Below are 18,767 nucleotides of genomic sequence, written 5' to 3'. Positions count from 1 at the left end.
AGAAGACATTTGAGGAAATGGAGTTCCTGGTAGTGACAACAAACACTAACAAACTGTTTTTTTTATATGCATTAAAAAGGATTATGTGTGTTTCAGTAATTTGGTAATTTACAAAATATTTCTTTACCTCCAAAATTTAAGAAATCAAAAAAATGTACCAAATGAAAATAAAGAAACAAAACATTAAACTAGAAAATGATGGCCATAAATATACTAAAATAACTAAACTAAAATTCACATTTATTAACGTTTTCTCTCAATAAACCAGAGTTGTGCACAGTTCAGAAATACTGGAGAATTGATTTCGAGGTTCTTAAATCCAATTCCTAGATTTGATTTCTACGGAGCCCCGCACATGACGTGCAAGAAGTTTTTTTTTTTAAATTGTGTGCACGCACGATTTACTAATTTGTTCCCTCGATTTATAAATCGTGTGCACGATATAGCAAATCAACGGAACGGAATAGTAAATCGTGCGCATGATTTATAAATCGAGGGAACCAAATAGTAAACAATGCGCACGATTTAGCCTATTTGTTTCCTGCATGTCATGTGCGGGGATCCGTAGATTTCAGGTAGGCCTAACAAACAGCATACACAATTCAACGAAATACATGTAATTTTGAATGATGGATTGACAAAGCCTTATCCCTTGTCATTAGCGACACCGGTGGCTGTAAAGTGAACTTATTTCTTGTGCTTTCATAGACAACCTAGGGAGTCAGGAAGGTCTCGTTTTTTTTAAAAGTTTCGTTAGAAGCTGTTCACACATTGGCAATACAAAAAACAATTAATAGGCTATATGAAAATTCTTAAAGCCCCTTTAATGTAATTATACATTTGTACGTCATTTTTTATACTCATTTCATTTACATTGAACACATTTACAGACCAAGGTAGAGGAAGCAGACTTCCTTTAATTCACATTCAAATTCTAATTCAGCTTTCTGTGGGGTGTGGCCAATTCAGTTCACATTCAAATTCAGGTATTGAAAGGGAGCCAATTCTTCACTTCTAAACTGTGTAAAATCCTGCGATATGCTTATTTATTTGGATTTGTGTACACACACACACACACACAAAGACAGTTTCATGAAACATCATCATCTCTGCTTTTATCAGAAGGTTTCTGTGGCGATTCTCAACGCTAACACTGTTTATAAGTTAAGCGGATCACTCAAACACTGATATTGTTTCCTTATGTGGGTGGCATTTCAGAGGGTCGTATCAAACCTGATCTTAAAGACAAGCAACCATTTAAAAGATTAGCTGAGAAAGAGACCTCAGAATAACCCCTGCTATTGAATGAAAATAAACACTATGAGATGGTGTGGATGGCGAGACAGCATCTCATTTGCAGCATGTTTAATTTGTCTAGGTGTGATGGAGAGGAGAAGAACTGGGCTGTTGGAAAAAGTAGCGAAGGAGGAACGTAATTTTAGAGGCTAATGATCTTTGCCTTTACAAATGGGCGGGAGAGAGAGCGCCGAGTGAAACTGGATACACCTAGAATCACCCTTGAAAGGTACAACAGTCTTTGTCCCCCAGAAAGAAAAAAAAAAGACAAGATGGCAGTCAGCAGGGGCCATTTCTCCGACATGGCCATAGGCACTCATGTTGTCATGACAGTGATTGCAGAGAACACCGGGATTCATTCTAGATCTATGGTATAGAAGCCACCGTACTGATCTAACTAGTAGGCATAACACTTTTGACAATGCAATCTGTTTAAAATTCTCTGAGGGAGTGTCACAAATCTAAAATAATGCTGTCAATTTAAACACCTTACATGTATTCATCAACAATTATTAGCTGTGGCATTGTAATAATTGATTCCAAAAGATTTCCTCTCGGCAGAGGCGCAGCTACGATTCATCAGTTTTCTTATCACGTATGGCTAGTTTGGTGTTTTAAAACATAGTCTGTTTCTTTCCCAACTTGAGGCAAATTGTGTTTTAACACATCAGGGAGTTGTCACAGGGTAAATGCTATGTGCATATTCTAATGTGCACATTTCCTCCTCACATTCTTTTTGTAGTATTCAACGCATGTCAGTCACTGTGGCTTTTTACAGAGGAGATGCTGAGCAGTGGTTTCCATCACCATGGAAACTTTGCATGCTCTGTGCCATGAGAAAATCCATTTAAGGTTCAGATTAATTGAAAAAATGTCCGAGAGTGTTTGATGAATGCCATGCACCCTGGTGAAAACCACAGCGCTAGCACTGATAGTACATCACTGTTAGAAGCAGTTGCACTGTTGTCTTCCTGTTTGATCTCATTTAAAAAGATCTATACGCTTTCATTTTTTTTTCCTTTAAAACAAGAAAGTAAACTTTTATGTTGGCTTGACAAAGCCTTGTCTGAAAGTTTTATAAACTTCCTAAAGCAGCAAATGTTTTCTACATTGATAATAATAAGAAATGTCTCTTAAGCACTAAATCAGCAATAGAATGATTTCTGAAGGATCATGTGACACTGAAGACTGGAGTAATGATGCAAAATTCAGCTTTGCATCACAGAAGTAAATTAAAATATATTCAAATAGAAAAAGGGTCTTGTGTAATATTTCACAATATTACTTCTTTTACTGTATTTTTGATTAAATAAATGCAGTGGTGAGAATAGGAGACTTGAGCATAAGAGACAGAAATCATTCTAATATGCTGATTCATTATCAATGTTGGAAACACTTGTGATATTTCTTTTGATACTTTTTTCAGGATTCTTTGATGAATAAAAAGTAGGGCTGTCAAAAGATTAATCGCGATTAATCGCATCCAAAATAAAAGTTTGTTTTTAATAATATATGTGTGTGTACTGTGTATAATTAAATTTGTATATATAAATACACACACATGCATGTATATATTTAAGAAAAATGTGTTATTTATATATAAAAAAATATATATTAATATATAATATAAACTATATAAATATATATACAGTATATGTATGCAAATATTTCTTAAATATATACATGCATGTGTGTGTATTTATATATACAAAATAATTATACACAGTACACACACATATATTATGTAAACACAAACATTAATTTTGGATGCGATTAATCGCGATTAATCTTTTGAAAGCCCTAATAAAAAGTTAAAAAAAGAACAGCATTTATTTAAAATAGTAATATTTTGTAACACTACCGTTCAAAAGTTTGGGGTCAGTCATTTTTTTTCTTTCTTTTTTTAGAAAGGAAATAATAATTTTATTCAGCAAGGATGTGTTAAATTGATTAAAAAATATATAGTAACGATTTATATTGTTAGAAAAGATTTCTATTTTGAATAAATGCTGTTATTTTTTGCATTTTATTCATCAATGAATCCTGAAAAAAGTATCATAGGTTCCAAAAAAATATTGTTTCCAACATTGATAATAACTGAGTATCAAATCAGCATATTACAATGATTTCTTAAGGATCATGACTGAAGACTGGAGTAATGGGTGATGAAAATTCAGAGTTGCATCACAAAAATAAATTATATTTCAAAGTATATTCAAATAGAAAATATTTTAAATTGCAATACCATTTCACAATATTACTGTTTTTTTTCTGCATCAAATAAATGCAGGCTTGATTAGCATAAGAGACGTCTTTCAAAAACATTAAAAATAGTAATGTTTCCAAACTTTTGACCACTGTGTATGTGCTTGCACTGTGAATTTTGTACACATTTTTATGTTTAAAATGTATTATATTTGGCAAGTGCACTTTCTGAATAACTGAACTCATTGAACTGAAAGTTGAACTGAACTGAAAGTTGTATAATTGCCAGAAGCATTTTTAGTTATTCAGAAAAACCGGAAGAAGATGAGAAAAGTCTCCAGAAAATCTGAACTGTGTCTCTTCAGAGGTCTCAAAAAAGTCTCAAACTCACATTTGCCAAGATATCCAAGTCTGAACTCAAACATTTCGAATCAAATGCCCCAATGACTAACATTGTATTCATTTTATAACTCTATCTAATTTGTCTCATTTGTGTTTATTTTTGTATTTCTCATTCTTCAAAAAGACGTAAATGAGATCTCTATTAACTTTGAAAGAGCAACCTCTATGCAGAAACCTTTTCCTCTGGGATATCAGTCAATAGTCAAACTTTAGTTTACAGTGCCATTGTTACATGTTACATTCAGTTATAGTAATAGTATAAAAATTGTGCATACTTACATGCAACTAACCCTAAACCAAACCAAACCCTAATCCTAATCGTAAGTACATGTAGTTAGGCTATTTAATATTAGTTAATAATAAATGTATAATTACAGTGTAACAAAGACGCCTTAAAATAAAGTGTAACCAAAATCACAATTGGCCCCTATTTCTGTATAGTTTCATAACATGGATTTTCGGCTCTGGGCTGCTTATGAGTTCGTATCAGACCTGTGTTTTCATCTGCATGCCTGGACAGGTATGGACCACCACAAAGAGTGGTATCAAGTGTGCTGCTTACTTATTAGAGCTTTGTTTTTGGCACTCTTTCCAAGAGGGGTGCAATTTCACCAGAGACACTATCTCTGACCCCCGACAACCACATTCTCCGCTATGGTTAACCTCTAGTCTATCTTCTCACAGGATGTGCTGTGCTCCAGAAGCACGAATCTGACCAGTTGCCCCCGCCTGCTGACAACCTCATGGGTTTCCTTAGTAACCAATGACCCCACTAATGATCCTTATCAGCGGTTGCCACGGATACCAATAGCCCCCACAGCCAACTGTCCTCCAAAGCACATATTAGAGGTGAGCTCTCACGACCTCAGTTTTTACCTCGACAGCATTTAGAGTCCACACCCCTTCTCTAAAAGAGGGAGACAAACACTCTTTAATGTAATACACTCAATTAAAATTAAACAAAACAATCAAACTGAGATTATATTTGGATTTATTCAGAAAAAGAAAAAAAGTGTAAGGTTTCAGAATTAATCCAACTTTTGGTCGTGCAGACTTAAAACACACTTCTCACACTCTCACTCATTTCATTAAAGATGTCCAAATATATTACATTAAATGTTAATTCTGTTATTTTATTTGGTTTCACTTTATTTTGATAGTCCCTTTAACACATTCTGATGACTATAAGTAACGCTGCACCTACATGTCTACTAACTCTCATTAGAGTGTTAGTTAAGTATTAATAAACTGGTAGGGTTAGGGTTAGATTAAGTTGACATGCAGTTGCAAAATTACTTATAGTCAGTAGAGTGTCTGTTGGAGGACCATCACAATAAAGTGTTTGCAGATATTAAGCAGACAGTCTACTTATACTCCAATGAAAGTTAGTTGACATATAGTTGCAAAGTTACTTGTAGTCAACAGCACGCTCAAAAGGGACCATCAAAATAAAGTCATTTTTTATCTTCTGAAAGTAATTAAAATGTCCACCACATCTCAAAATGTTTAATAATGTGATGGAAATGGCATTTTTGGCAAATAATGACAGGCTCCTTTAAATAGCTAATTTCACATTTATCCTAAATACACACAATTAAATATTTTTTGCACAACTACAGGTTGCCTTGAAATTATATACAAACAATATTTAAGTGATATATACATTTATTCCTCTTGATAAGTACAATAGCTTTCAATAAAGTGAAGCAAAACTGTTCAGAGTGTGGGACAGTTGTAATTAGTGAAATCAATAATTTTCAGACAAAAAATATTGAAATGCTTTATAATGTTATTTTAGAAATGATATTATTTTTTTTATGATTGATGTTCATAGACTATGGCCTGGTTTCACAGACATGGTTTAAATTAATCCAGGATTAGACCTTCAATTAGCAATTTACGTAGCTTTTATAAACGTATCTTAGAAAAAAGAACCATTACTAATGTCCATCTTGAGACTAAACAATGGCACTCAAACATGAATTTTAGTCTGGGACTAGCTTAAACCTTGTCTTTGAAACCGGGGGTATGACAGTTAAATGAATGAAATATAAAATATAAACATAAAATTTAGCAAAAATAATGTTGATGCATGAAAAAAATAGTTTTAATGTGTCATTTATATACCAAGATCTTATAGATTTTATAAGATCTATAAGATCAAGATTTTATAAAAAAGACATCTATCAAAGACATCAAAGTGAGATCGTTCCATGATTTCAGGCGGAACTGAGATCACGACTGAACTTCTGACCTTGAGGCCTGTGGTTTGATTTTTTCCCCCCAGGAGATGCTTACATGCATTCACAAACAAGACAAACAAAACACACATCTGTACTCATGCTGAAGCCAAAAGACTATGTTTGCACACTGGATAATTACCTTCACAAAAGACAAGCCCTCCTCGCATCAACAAACACACAACCTTTTCCTTTCCTGTAGGGATTTGGCAGCTCTGCCGAGTTCATTTCGAGTAAGCCACGTAGGGCATCCCCTGACATCTAAGATATCTACCCATCGGCACAATGACATGGGTGGGTGTCTGCTGAATGAGCGCCCTGCATACTCCGGGCCTCTACCTATGTGCTTTATTGTGACTTTTAAAGACAAGCTCTCTTTGATGTTTATTAGGAAAAGTGAGACAAGCATTAGGTAGCAACCCTGAGGCCTGACACTAAATCTTTACATGAGGCAATGACTCCACACAGAACAATGGCTCTTTACATTCATTATTAGAAGCCATCAGTCACTTGTTTACATTGTGTTTCTGCAGGTGAAACACGGTTTGTTGGGGATCTTTGACAGAGGAGGAGAAACAAAGATGATAACAAGGAGTGGGATCAGGTGAATAATGTGTGTGTGTATGATACATGTGTTCTGTGGCCACACCCAAACACTTTAAAACATCAAAATGATCATTACTGTCACTATTATTTTTATTTCTTTTTGTCGAAAAGTAAATGCCCCATCCTTTGACGTCACATGAAGAGTTCTGACTTTCCAAAACATGACAGGGAGTCTTGAAAACCTGTCAAGTTGAGGTATTAAACGACACCTGAGAGGGTATAATTACTCTAAAGGTGCTAATGGGGTTTATTCTTGTGGAGAAAACACGACAGTGGACGAAAGAATGGGTGGTGTCTTTTGCTCGGAGCAGCTTTGTTGTCGTGAAGGTGTTCATAATGGAAAAGAGACGGAATAACAGGTGTGTACACCATGTCCGTGACAATCCTTCATCCGCCAAAACAGGGGCTTTTCATCCGTATCTATGCACGGAACAAAAAGGTCCGCTCCCTCCCAGACTGTTTGTTTTTCCTCTATAATTTGCACTGTTGGCTCAAGTCAAAAGGTGTTTTCACTAGAGAGGCAAAGAGGCAAATCTCTCTTTAAAGTGATGAAAACAGTTTACATCCAATTGTCACCAAACTTGGTGAATGAATCCAAAGTTTATTTGTAGTAGCAAATGGAGGGCGATTCCCAGGACGGAGAGGGGGAGGTCTTCCAGAGAAAAAGGTCCAAGATAGCCAAATATTATGACTGACTGCCTCCTAAATCCCAAGCCTAATTCTAAACAGATGGGTATCACAGATGCATGGTATATTCGAACTGTTTCCTCTTCTCTTGCATGATCCTGACACGCATTGTTGCTAAACACGTCCTTGATATGACTACCAGAACTGATAAAACCGATTTTTTTTGCCATTTTCAAGCATGTTCGAGACAATAGATTTCATTCTTGTCTGTTATGAAACAGCTTGGCCTCGGAAATCAGATATGTTTGTTATCTTACTTTCCTTTCCTCTTATTGTGATCACTACATTGGACTGATTCAACTTTTGACTTTGTGTCATTATTCTGCACACTGCTCAGATTTGATTGTTGTATAAACAAGAAGGCAACAAGAGCTGTATGTATAATAAGCAACACAGCCTAAAGTTAAATGAAACATCATTGATTGAAAGCAAGGAGACTTTCTGGTATCTATAAACAATCTCCTCCAAGACAGACCGGTACACTAAAAAATTGAAATCAGCAATTGTTTTTTTTTTTTTTACAAAGTACAATCAACTTGAATGTTGAAGTCATTTCAACTTAAATTACATGAAACGGACTTAAATGGCGTAACTTATTTTGATGAGTTAAAGCAACGTAAAAACATATGTTGTCAACTTATTTATCATATAATTTTTTACAGTGTAATGAGAGAGTTGATAAGAGAAAAGATCATAAAACATGTTGAGGACTGCAGACATGGAAATGATTTTGGTATAATATGGTTTATCATAAAATGATTATTATCAATTCAAACAAACTATTCATTTCATAACAATCATCACGCAGGCTATATGTAAGTTTGAGTACTTCTGTGACTAAAAAACATTAAGAAAAACATTATTGAAAATTAAAAAAATCTTAAAAGCTATTAAAATATAATAATAATAATAGGTTTAAATATAATTTAAAAAAAATTATTACTTTATATTTATATATATATATTAGCTCAAAGCTGGTATCATAGAATATTACATATGCATAAACACACATATACACACATATATTCAATTATTATTGGTATTTTGTTGCCTGTGTTAGTTTATTTGTTTTACCAGTATGTACTTCCACATTTCAACAGAGTCATTAAGTCACTGACAAACGCCTGGAAAGCTGCTGCTCTGAGCCCTTTCCTCTGTTTAGAAAGAAAAACTCCTGTCCTCTGTAATGAGAGGGCTAATTCATCATGTGTCAGTGAACTGGTTCCTCACCACAAGGTGCAGGTAAGGAATGTGGGAGAGAATGTTCTCTCTCTCCGTCTTATCTCTCTTTTAGCACGTCTTCATTTCTGTTGAGTGCTACATGATAACCTAAACTTTGCCCAAAGTTTGTACACATTCCAAAGAGCTTTTTTGAGCACCATGACACCTCTATTGTACACAATCAGCAAAATAGGCAGTCAAATGTCAAACTGTTCTGATGGGATGTTTTGTAAATACTGTGCGATAATGACTTTAAATACTCGCAGACAACACTTTTACAAGGGGGGTACTTTTTACGTGTAACGAGAGGCTTTCTGCAGACACCCGGGGGCTAAACTTGTCACAGAGGAGTAATAAGTCTCTTAGTTCAGCCTTGGCACTTGACAATGTTGCTGCTGCATTGAATTACAAACAGCCCATGGACAAGTCCATCTCCTCTTCAGGGATATTTAATCTGGTGATAAATTGTTTTGGAATTTGAGGCCTCATTGAACAGGCAGTTTTTTTTTTTTTTTTTTCCCAGGCAGGTTCGTCTCCTTGTCTGCCCCGGTGGAGTATGCTGATATGACAGTTTGCTCATCTTTCAACTTTTAACCCATTTAAAACAACAAAGCAGGGACTGAAATGAATTAATCTGGGTTCATAATTGAACGCAATGAGACACCACCCAGCCTGGAAGAAAGAACTAAATGTGAAGGCTGTTGTGACAGTTTGCACCAAATGCAGCAAAAACAAAATATCGACAGAGGGGGCGTATAAAGGCAAACCAGTTCCAGTAGTTACGGTATATTTATTGTGTGAAGGTAAAGAACTATGGTTTCAAATGTACTATACAGTTATCTAAACGATAATATATTAAGGTCCTGATTCTGGAAGCTCATTGGTCAATTCAGCATTCCAGCAATGTCATATTCCACAACACTGTAACAGTTTTTACCTGTTTACCATTTCTCACAATTTGAATTTGTTAATTTGAATGAAAATGTTAAAATAACATTTTAATGAACATTTATGTCCTTAATATTTTGTTAGTGCTTTTAAATCGATTAATCAAATCTAACATAAGTTCTTGTTCACATAATATAGTATGTGTGTGTGTGTGTGTGTGTGTATATATATATATATATATATATATATATATATATACACACACATATATATGCATAGATTTACACTGTAAAAAGTGAATAGTTAGATCAACTTAAAAAAATTACTTTAATTGGTAACACCTAAAGAAATTAAGTTTTCTCAACATAAATTATCTTGTTTTATCGTGAAAAACGTGATAATTTAAGTTGAGAAAACTTAATTTCTTTAGGTGTTACCAATTTAAGTAATTTTTTTAAGTTGATCCAACTATTCACTTTTTACAGTGTATACACACACACACACATATACATAATATACTGTATATAAATATAATAATATATACACACATATTATGCAAACAATTTTTTTATGTTAGATGAGATTAATCACAATTTTTTTATAATGGTGTTGTTAGGCATGAAGCACAGCAGACTGTGAAATCTAGCAAATGAAATATTTTCATGTAAATGGTCAAAGATGATAACATCACTATACTCACTACAAAGCTGAGGAAAAGCATTAGAATGTCACTCAGATTTGCTCTGAACAGATGGAATAGAGGAGCGATGCAGAGAGAAATTCATTAGGCGTGAATGGAGGGAAGGTCCTGTGGTTAAGGGTTTTTAATTGTAAAGGAACTTATATGGGCTATTTGCCAAATGTTAAATGCTTGCATTACAATGACAGCAGTTTATTGATAATACTGATATATAATAATTTTATAAATAATATAAAATATATTATTTAATAATATAAAGGGGTAGTTAATTCAAAACCGAAAATCCCTTCATTATTTACTCACTTTCATGCCGTTTCAAACCTGTATGACATTCTTTAAAAGACAAAAGAAGATATTTTTTAAATTAAACATTGAGGTCTAATGTGGTTTTGGTGACAAAATGTTGACAATCACTTTAGCCTAAAGCAATGCTGTAATTTGTTCAAAAAACAAATGTATTTTAGAATAACACCAATGAGAAAAAAAAAATGATTTAATCAAATAAACAAGCAGAGAGGTTGAAAATTGAATTTGTAAATGCACATTGCTTTATGGTGAAAGACTGCTGATGCTTCATATTTACAGCAGTTTAACAGTTTAACTGAGAATCCTGTTGAAACACACACTCGAGGGTCACAGTTTACTGACAGCAATGGAAAGCATATGATATAAAATCCTCTTTAAATGACTGCAGCACATTTTATCTCATTATTGGAGAGGCATCTAAAGACCTTGGCTAATTTACAGTGTGGCTTCTGGTGTATTTTATAATTTGTTATTGGACAAATTGGTAGTCCTTTGTCCTCATTGGCTGCGTGTCAAAGTTGTAGCTCCTTGGTTGTGTGGATGAGTAATTCTTTGAGTTTGAAAACAGATGTCAAAACACTAACAATGGCATGACACAGTTTGCTATCCTTTTAAGCCAGCCCGACTGCTTGCACTGAAAGCATTTGGCAAACTTTGCGAAGAGCAGGCACAGGAGAGTGGATGCTGTGCTTTTACAAGCCTACTTTAGCGGCTTTCGAAATACTTGGCATTTACACTGGCATTTAGACTTATATATTTATTTCGCTCTTGTGCAATAACATTCTGTGCAGGATGCAAATTTTGTTAGTTCTTGCGAAGCCATGACATTTTAAAATGTGAAATAAATTGATATGGTCCAATTAAATTGTAACTGTTAAAGGAAATATCCAGCCTTCACCGGTGCCCAAATTGCTCTGTGCTTTGCATTTCTATTTAATTACGGTAGCAAGAGTGTTAGGCGATAACAGTGAGATCTCTCTCATGCCTCTTTGTAATGCTTTGAACATTGAAATTGTGTCTGGGGGAAGACGATGCCTCTAAAAAGCCTCGTACCGCTGAGCAGAAAAGCACGCCGGGGCCACCTGGAACGCGAGAGTTCAGGCAAGTGACCGCAGAATGTATTCCATATCGTGTTATGGATCTCAAACACCCGGCTACAAAAAAAAAAAGAAAAGAAAAGAACACTAAATTGCCAGAAAGTAGAGAGATTTCATACATTCAGAGAGTTTGGAGGTGACCTTGCTTATTTGGCACATGTGTGTACCTGCCTGCACTCACAGACGTGCTGACAGAAGGAATAAGACTCGGAGGGAAAAGAAGCGAACCCTCAGACAAACAGCGGCGGCGCTTTCAGAATAGCAATGAAGCATCCAGAAAGTGAATTCCGCCCAACCGTTCCTTTCCCCTTCGAGACAGGAACTCAGATTCGGAGAGAAATACAGCCCCTAATGTGTGTCACATCATTTCTTTGACACGCAGGTGGATATGATAGAAAAAAGAAAACTCTTTTGTAAGTGTCAGGGTTCATAATAGCCTGCAGTGGATGCTTTAGATGAAAGATTTGGCTGAATAGGAGTGGCGTTTGAAGAGGATGCTCTTAAAAGGAAAGCCTACAGGGGAATATGTACAGATCTCTTACTAATACCTGTTACCTTTGGGAGAGGGGTTGAAGAGAGGATAGAGAATGAAGGGAGACACACGAGCATTCATCGGAGAATTGACACACATTTCACCTGCAGGAATTGTCACTCTGTCTAATGCACCATCTCTCCTGCTCAAAAATACAAGAGATTCACTTGCAACTATCTGGCGAGGCTTTCAGAAGCCGGAAAAGCAAGAGATTTGATGTCTGGTGTTAAGAGGCCGGCAGTGCTTCCACATTAGCAGGGAGGGATGTGATAATTATAAGTTAAATGTGATAAGTTTTTTTTTTTTTTTTTTTAATGTTTCAAAGACAAATAAACATTAATCATACTACTTTAGATTAAAGAGTTGAAAAAAAAAAAATCAAAAGTCTCATTATACTTATCCTTGTCATTCCAATGCTGTATGAATTTCGTTCATCTGTTGAACACAAAATACTACGTTTTGAAAATTGCCTCAATGGGGGTCCAAAACAACACTGGATTGCACTGACTTTTATTGTAAAATATACAAATTTTTACAAAATATCTTATTTTGTGTTACACAGAACAGTTGACAGTACTATGCCTTTAAGTTAAGCAAAATGTAGCATTTCAAAGATAATATTATGGTAAGCAAATGCATGCCATGGAGTCTAAACGATAACAAAAGTCAAAGAAAGTTCTGAGAGAAAGAGAAATCATCAACAAACAAATTAGATTTCATTTGCCCTTTATCTATGTATGCTTTCAGAGTGTAGTTAAAAACAAACATGCAATGTGCTATAATCAAAAGCAACTTGGTGCCAGAAGTCACAACGATCTTTATTATTAACATCATTCCACCAACCACCTGAAACACATACCATGTGTTTTTAAACAAGTTTAAAATGGAAGCCTAACAATAAAATGCAAGTCAATTAAACAAGTCTGCCTGCCGCAGCTGATATAAACAAGGCAAATGTTTTGTCTCTCTGTAATTACCAGATGTTTATGATACCTGCTGTAGTTGTCTTGTGTCAAATTCATAATCAAATATTGCTGGCACAGTAATATTTAGAAAACAGCTTGACACCTTTTGATTCGTCTTGAAGATAATGGTTGTGATTAATTGCCGTTCTATCTCCCCCCCCCCCCCTGCTTCTTTTCCTTTGTTGTTTTGATAGTCTCAGACAGCTGTCCCGATACAATGGGGAATTATTACTTCATTTGTAATACACTGTGAGGGTTTGTCATTGGTGGAGTGATACATAACACCTTGTGTTACAGGCTGTTGTAGAGTGTGTCCCCATTAGGGCAAAATGGCCTCGGTGGAAGAATTACACCTTCCTTACACCTGCTGCCAAGACTTTTATTTTGCTTACGGCTGACAACATCCTGGTTATGAGTACCGTGAATATTTGGGCTCTGTCTTACTTTGTTCCCATCAAAACATCATGAGCACTCCCATGCACCTCGGAGAGCTACGCAGAATTAAGAACATCAGCTCAAAGAGACAGACAGACAGACAGACAGGGTGAGAGAGAAAGAAGAAGAAGAAAAAAAAGAGGGGAAAAAAAATTACAGTCTGAGGTGATGCAAATGATATCCTTAGTGTCTCTTCCCCAAAGCTCCTACCAGCACACTGACAGCTGATGCCAGGATTAAACAAAAAGATCAGGAACTTATGACTAATAGCTCAAAGCAATCATCTCTCATTATTTCAATTACATGGGTAAATGCATGCAATCATGGATCAAATTGCTGCTCTGGAGGGTCCTTTCAGCCACGCGTCTGTTAGAAACAACAACAAAAAAAAGACAAAACGTGCAAATATTTGCATTTATTTGCCTTATAAAAATACATCTTTGTTTGAAAAGTGGAACCGTTCTGCACCTGCAGTTTGCGCATTTTAAATAATACGAAAAGCATAACACTGTGAGGCTAGGCGGCCAGCAAGGAATTTCTTTGCGCACCACTGCTGTCTTAAGTGGAGAATTCGTAAAAGCTGCCCAAACTGCCCCTGTGGCTTTGAATGTATCTGGGCTGGCTGATTCTGGGGTCCTCGCAAAGCTCCTGATTGATGACTCAGTGACTGAGAGAAAATTGTCTCCTATGCATAATTCATGAGGCTATCTATTTGCCCTTAAAGTAGCTGACAGGAAAGTTTCAGACTGTCTGCTCACAATCAACTTTCAAATCACTTATAAGCGGAATATCAAAAATAGACGAGTGAGGCCAGGAACGGGGGTTAGGGACCCTTTCTTGCCTGAGATATTCAAGGAGCAAAGATCAGTCTTTTACCTTTATGTGAGTGACAGGTGAAACGCTTTATGGATGATTCCACACAGCCGTTGAAATCTGGCTTTGTAAATGCAGGGGTATTTATACATTAATGTTCACATACAGAGGCTATTTTCAGGCAGATGTAAAGGAAAGCAGATGCTATTTCCACCCTATGTAAATACTAACATTCTTGCTTTATGTCTGGTAACATGCAACTATAAAATAGTATATGATATACAATACATAAAGTATATATTATAATGAGCGTAAAACATGGAATAATAACTATAATTATCCTATATTATTAGTATTTTCTTTAGTATTTAATAATATAATAGTATAATTTTGTTTTACACTACACATTTAATTGTACTATATAGCTATTGGCCTCTCGAAGACCTGCCACTTTAAGAGCTAAACACAATATATCCAGTATTTCTCAATCATCTCTTCTGCAGACTTAGTCTTATAAGCATTAACTGCTTTCTCAGAAGTATTTTTTGAATTAACACTAGCTATCAAAAGTTTAGAGTCAGTATATATTTTTTTTAAATTAAAACTTCTATTTAGCAAGGATGCCTCGAATTGATCGAAAGTGACAAAGTCTTTTACATTGTAACAAAAATAAATTTAAAATTTAAAATTAATGCTATTTTTTTAACTATTTATCAAAAAATCCTGAAAAATTGATAACAAGAATATGCATTATTATAAAAATACTTTTTTTCAGCTTACACTATATGTAATTATACTATATATAAATGTATGTGTACACTCTACATACACTATAGATTATACGCCAATTATATAAATTATAGAAAAAATAAGTATTAGGCTATATATTTTTATTATATAATTAATGTATATATATAATAATTAATATTATATAATTTAATAAAAATATTATAATTAAAATACTACAAAAATAAATAAAATGCACAATTGTAATAGTTCAGATCAGAACTTCATTTATTTATAAAGCACATTTAAAACAGCCTCAAGACGGACCAAAGTGCTGTACAAGAGCAAAGTAAACTAATACAAAAAATTCAAACTTACCAAGGAGCGAAATTAACATGTATTAAAAGCTAAGGACAACAGATACGTTTTCAGAAGAGATTCAAAAACGAATAAAGAAGACGCAACATGCAAGCTATTCCACAATCTAGGCCCCAAAAGTCTTCTGCGTTTTAACCTTGAACAAGGCACTGTCAGTAAGTTAAGGTTACCAGATCTTAAACTTCTGGGAGGGTTGTATGGAGACAATAGGCCAGAGAGGTAGTTTAGGAGCAAGGTTTGTATAGGAGAATTTTAAAGTCAATCCTAAATTGGACTGGAAGCCAATGAAGAGCTTGCAAAATGGGAGTGGTATGATCATTTTCGCGACCATTCTCGAGTGTTCTGAACCAGTTGAAGACAAGCTACCTGGGACTTGGAAATACCGCAGTAATTGCAATCATCCAAACGTGAGGTTATAAAAGCATGAATAGCTATCTCAAGATACTTTTCAGACAGAAAATGTTTAAAAAAGCTATTGGCAACAACAGAACACACGTTTGTCTAATGTTAACCATCTGTCTAGAAAAACACCAAACAATATTCAATTCAACAATTCAAAATCAGATTGCCAATTAAAAAGCAAAAGGTACATTCTTTACTTGATGGTCAAAGTTTTGTAGTTTTGTTTAGACTGTTAGCATGGCCGGTGGTATTTCCCCTTAATGCAAATAGTACTCTGCAATCTAAAAGAAATAGATAGGCATTGTCATAGCACACTATAACAAAAAGTGTATAATATTGTTTTGAAGATCTTGGGCACATGTTAACAGGATAGCAAAAGGCTCATCTTCCCCAAGGCGATTGTGTGAACGAATCTGTGATAATACTCGACACCATGTTTGCAGACAAAGAGGGGACAAAGGAGCCTGTGACATTTCAAAAACTTATGTAAGAGACTCTGTAAATCTATTTTGTATTGACTGGGTGCCACGGCCCTGGCCCCTGTGTAACTGAACTCTGCCTTTGTCCCTCTGTCTCACTGACTCCAGAGGACCAAGTGGCCTGACAGAATTCCTGCCATGTCCACCAAAATCCCTGAGAGGGGGGTGGTTATAGTGGTCAGACCCATCCCAGTTCACTCTTCCCATCCTGTGCTTCAGCTCTTCCTGCACAGGCTCCATCGACCTGTCACAGACATCAGTGAGATTGACTGCAGGGGCAGATGCGCAGTTTTAACAGGTAACCTGATCCAGCAGTCCCATCTGGCCGCCAGCCTTCCTCAATTCACACTTCACCCGAAGAACACATCAAAAGATGCACACTCTTTGTGCCGTGCAGAAACATTGTATCATACATTATACATAAAGTATTCAAGTGTACATGTGTTTTCCGAGCAAGTTTGCCCTCCGTTTGTGTGAATAAAGCACAATGCAAGCTGATATATGGCATCATAATCAGGCTTGAATTGAACCCTAGAGGGACGGCCGCAGTTATGCAGATCGGCAGCTTATGGATAATCATTAATTAGCTTGATTTTTTTTTGTCTACTTTTCTTTTGCAGAGGGGATGTTGAAATGCATGCATTGTGTCTTCAGTGTGGTGCTTGATTTCTAATAAGAATTGCAATTAGAAGAGGCTGTGAATGCTCCAGGAGGACGTAGGCTTCTCAGACAGATGGAGTGTTTAATTGCACAAAGCCTGAGAAGCTTGTCCCCTGCCCTGAAAGGGGGTGGGGGGTGAGCGGAGATGAAGTGATTTTTTTTTTTTTTTTTCGATGATGATGATGATGATGATGATGATTGTTTTTCACAGGCCACCTCTTGGTTATGGGGACAGTGCAGGGAAATCTGAGAGAGTGGTGCCCTATGGAGTTACTTGCAAGCACGGACAGATCATCACCCCCTCCACTGCCGATCAATGCCAGACTCATCGTCCGCCTGTCATTGGCTCTGGTAATGACTTATTTCCTACCAAAATATTTTGTCAAGCGTCAGTGCAGCGAGTCCCCACTCTCGGCATCGGCACCTTGGAGATCTATCGGCAACCTCACTATCATCTTCCGAGAGAGGGGAGGACATTTTTGTCAAACCTCCCACCTCTTTAACAAACACAGCCACAACCCGTGTTTTCGAGAAACTGCTCATACCAAACGCCCTAGTACTCTGATATCTTCTTACGAGCATGAATGAGGAAAGAGCTCTAAAGTGAGAAGAAAATAGAAAGAAGAGCTATGCAAATTCTAAAACATTGTTCAGATTGTTCATAGTAAAGAACTGTCTGAAATAAGTGTTAAATTGAACAATTTAGTTGTGAACCTAGAACTTACTGCAAAGCATTTTAATTTTCTTCTAGAAAAAATAAATCTAAGCACATAAAAAATACATACTACTGCATATTTTTAAATTACTTCTCTTTTTAACTGAATCAATGCGTCACACAGTCACACAGCATGCGTCTACATATTGCTCCTGTACTACTGTTCAAAAGTTTGTGATTACTAGAAGTTTTTATTATTATTATTACTTTTATTCAGCATGCATTGACTTTCTTGTTTCGCATTTGATTTTCCTATTTCTCGAGAGCCAAAATCAGCATATTAGAATGATTTTATTTTTTAAGGATCATGTCACACTGAAGATTTGAGCAATGACTGCTGAAAATTCAGCTTTGCCATGACAGGAATAAAATACTTTTAAAATATATTAACATAGAAAACAGTTATTTTAAATCACAATGCTGTTTCACAAAATATTTTTTTTACTGTATGTTTGATCAAATAAATGCAGCCTTGGTGAGCATGAGAGACGTCTTTCAAAAACATTAAAGAAATCTTACTGACCCCAAACTTTTGAACAATTTTGTAGCTTTGATGTATTTAGCTACTTTGTAAAATAGTACCTTGACAAGATATCAATATACACCATTCAATCTTACAAACACTAATAAAAAGTATGAGATGTAAGTAACATCTCTTGCATCATTTTACTCAGTCGTATGTGATTGAAGGGAATGTCTATAACATATTTATCCTAAATTAACATTACGCACAGTACACTGAAGCGCTTAATAGAATATTTAAGTGCTAATGAATATAGAAAACTGCAGAATCAAGTTGTTTATAAATAAGCATTTGCAGCACACATATCAACCAATGATTGTATCTGTGCATTATCATTTGAATAATAAGATCATAATCAATGGTGATGCTAATTATCTAATCAGTTTCTCTGCCTGCATCCAGTTGATGTGAGATGTGAGCACAAAACAGACTCATTTCCACTGACAGCAAGCACTCCATCTAATGGTGGAGACGGGACACAGCACAACGAG

The 18,767-nt window shown here is 35.5% G+C and overlaps 1 long non-coding RNA gene across 1 annotated transcript; it reads left to right on the top strand.

The window, feature by feature from the left end:
- The first annotated feature begins 494 nt into the window (after window positions 1-494).
- On the top strand, window positions 495-17,582 carry LOC307148258. Its single transcript, XR_013819426.1, has 5 exons — window positions 495-575; window positions 1,379-1,525; window positions 4,588-4,752; window positions 6,677-6,747; window positions 17,250-17,582. It is a non-coding gene; the product is annotated as an uncharacterized lncRNA (long non-coding RNA).
- Window positions 17,583-18,767: the final 1,185 nt, after the last annotated feature.

Source organism: Squalius cephalus (genome assembly GCF_949319135.1).
Source record: "Squalius cephalus genome assembly, chromosome: 20".
NCBI classification, from domain to species: domain Eukaryota; kingdom Metazoa; phylum Chordata; class Actinopteri; order Cypriniformes; family Leuciscidae; genus Squalius; species Squalius cephalus.
Note: the sequence above shows the minus strand (reverse complement) of the source record. Positions and strands in the feature narration are given on the sequence as shown.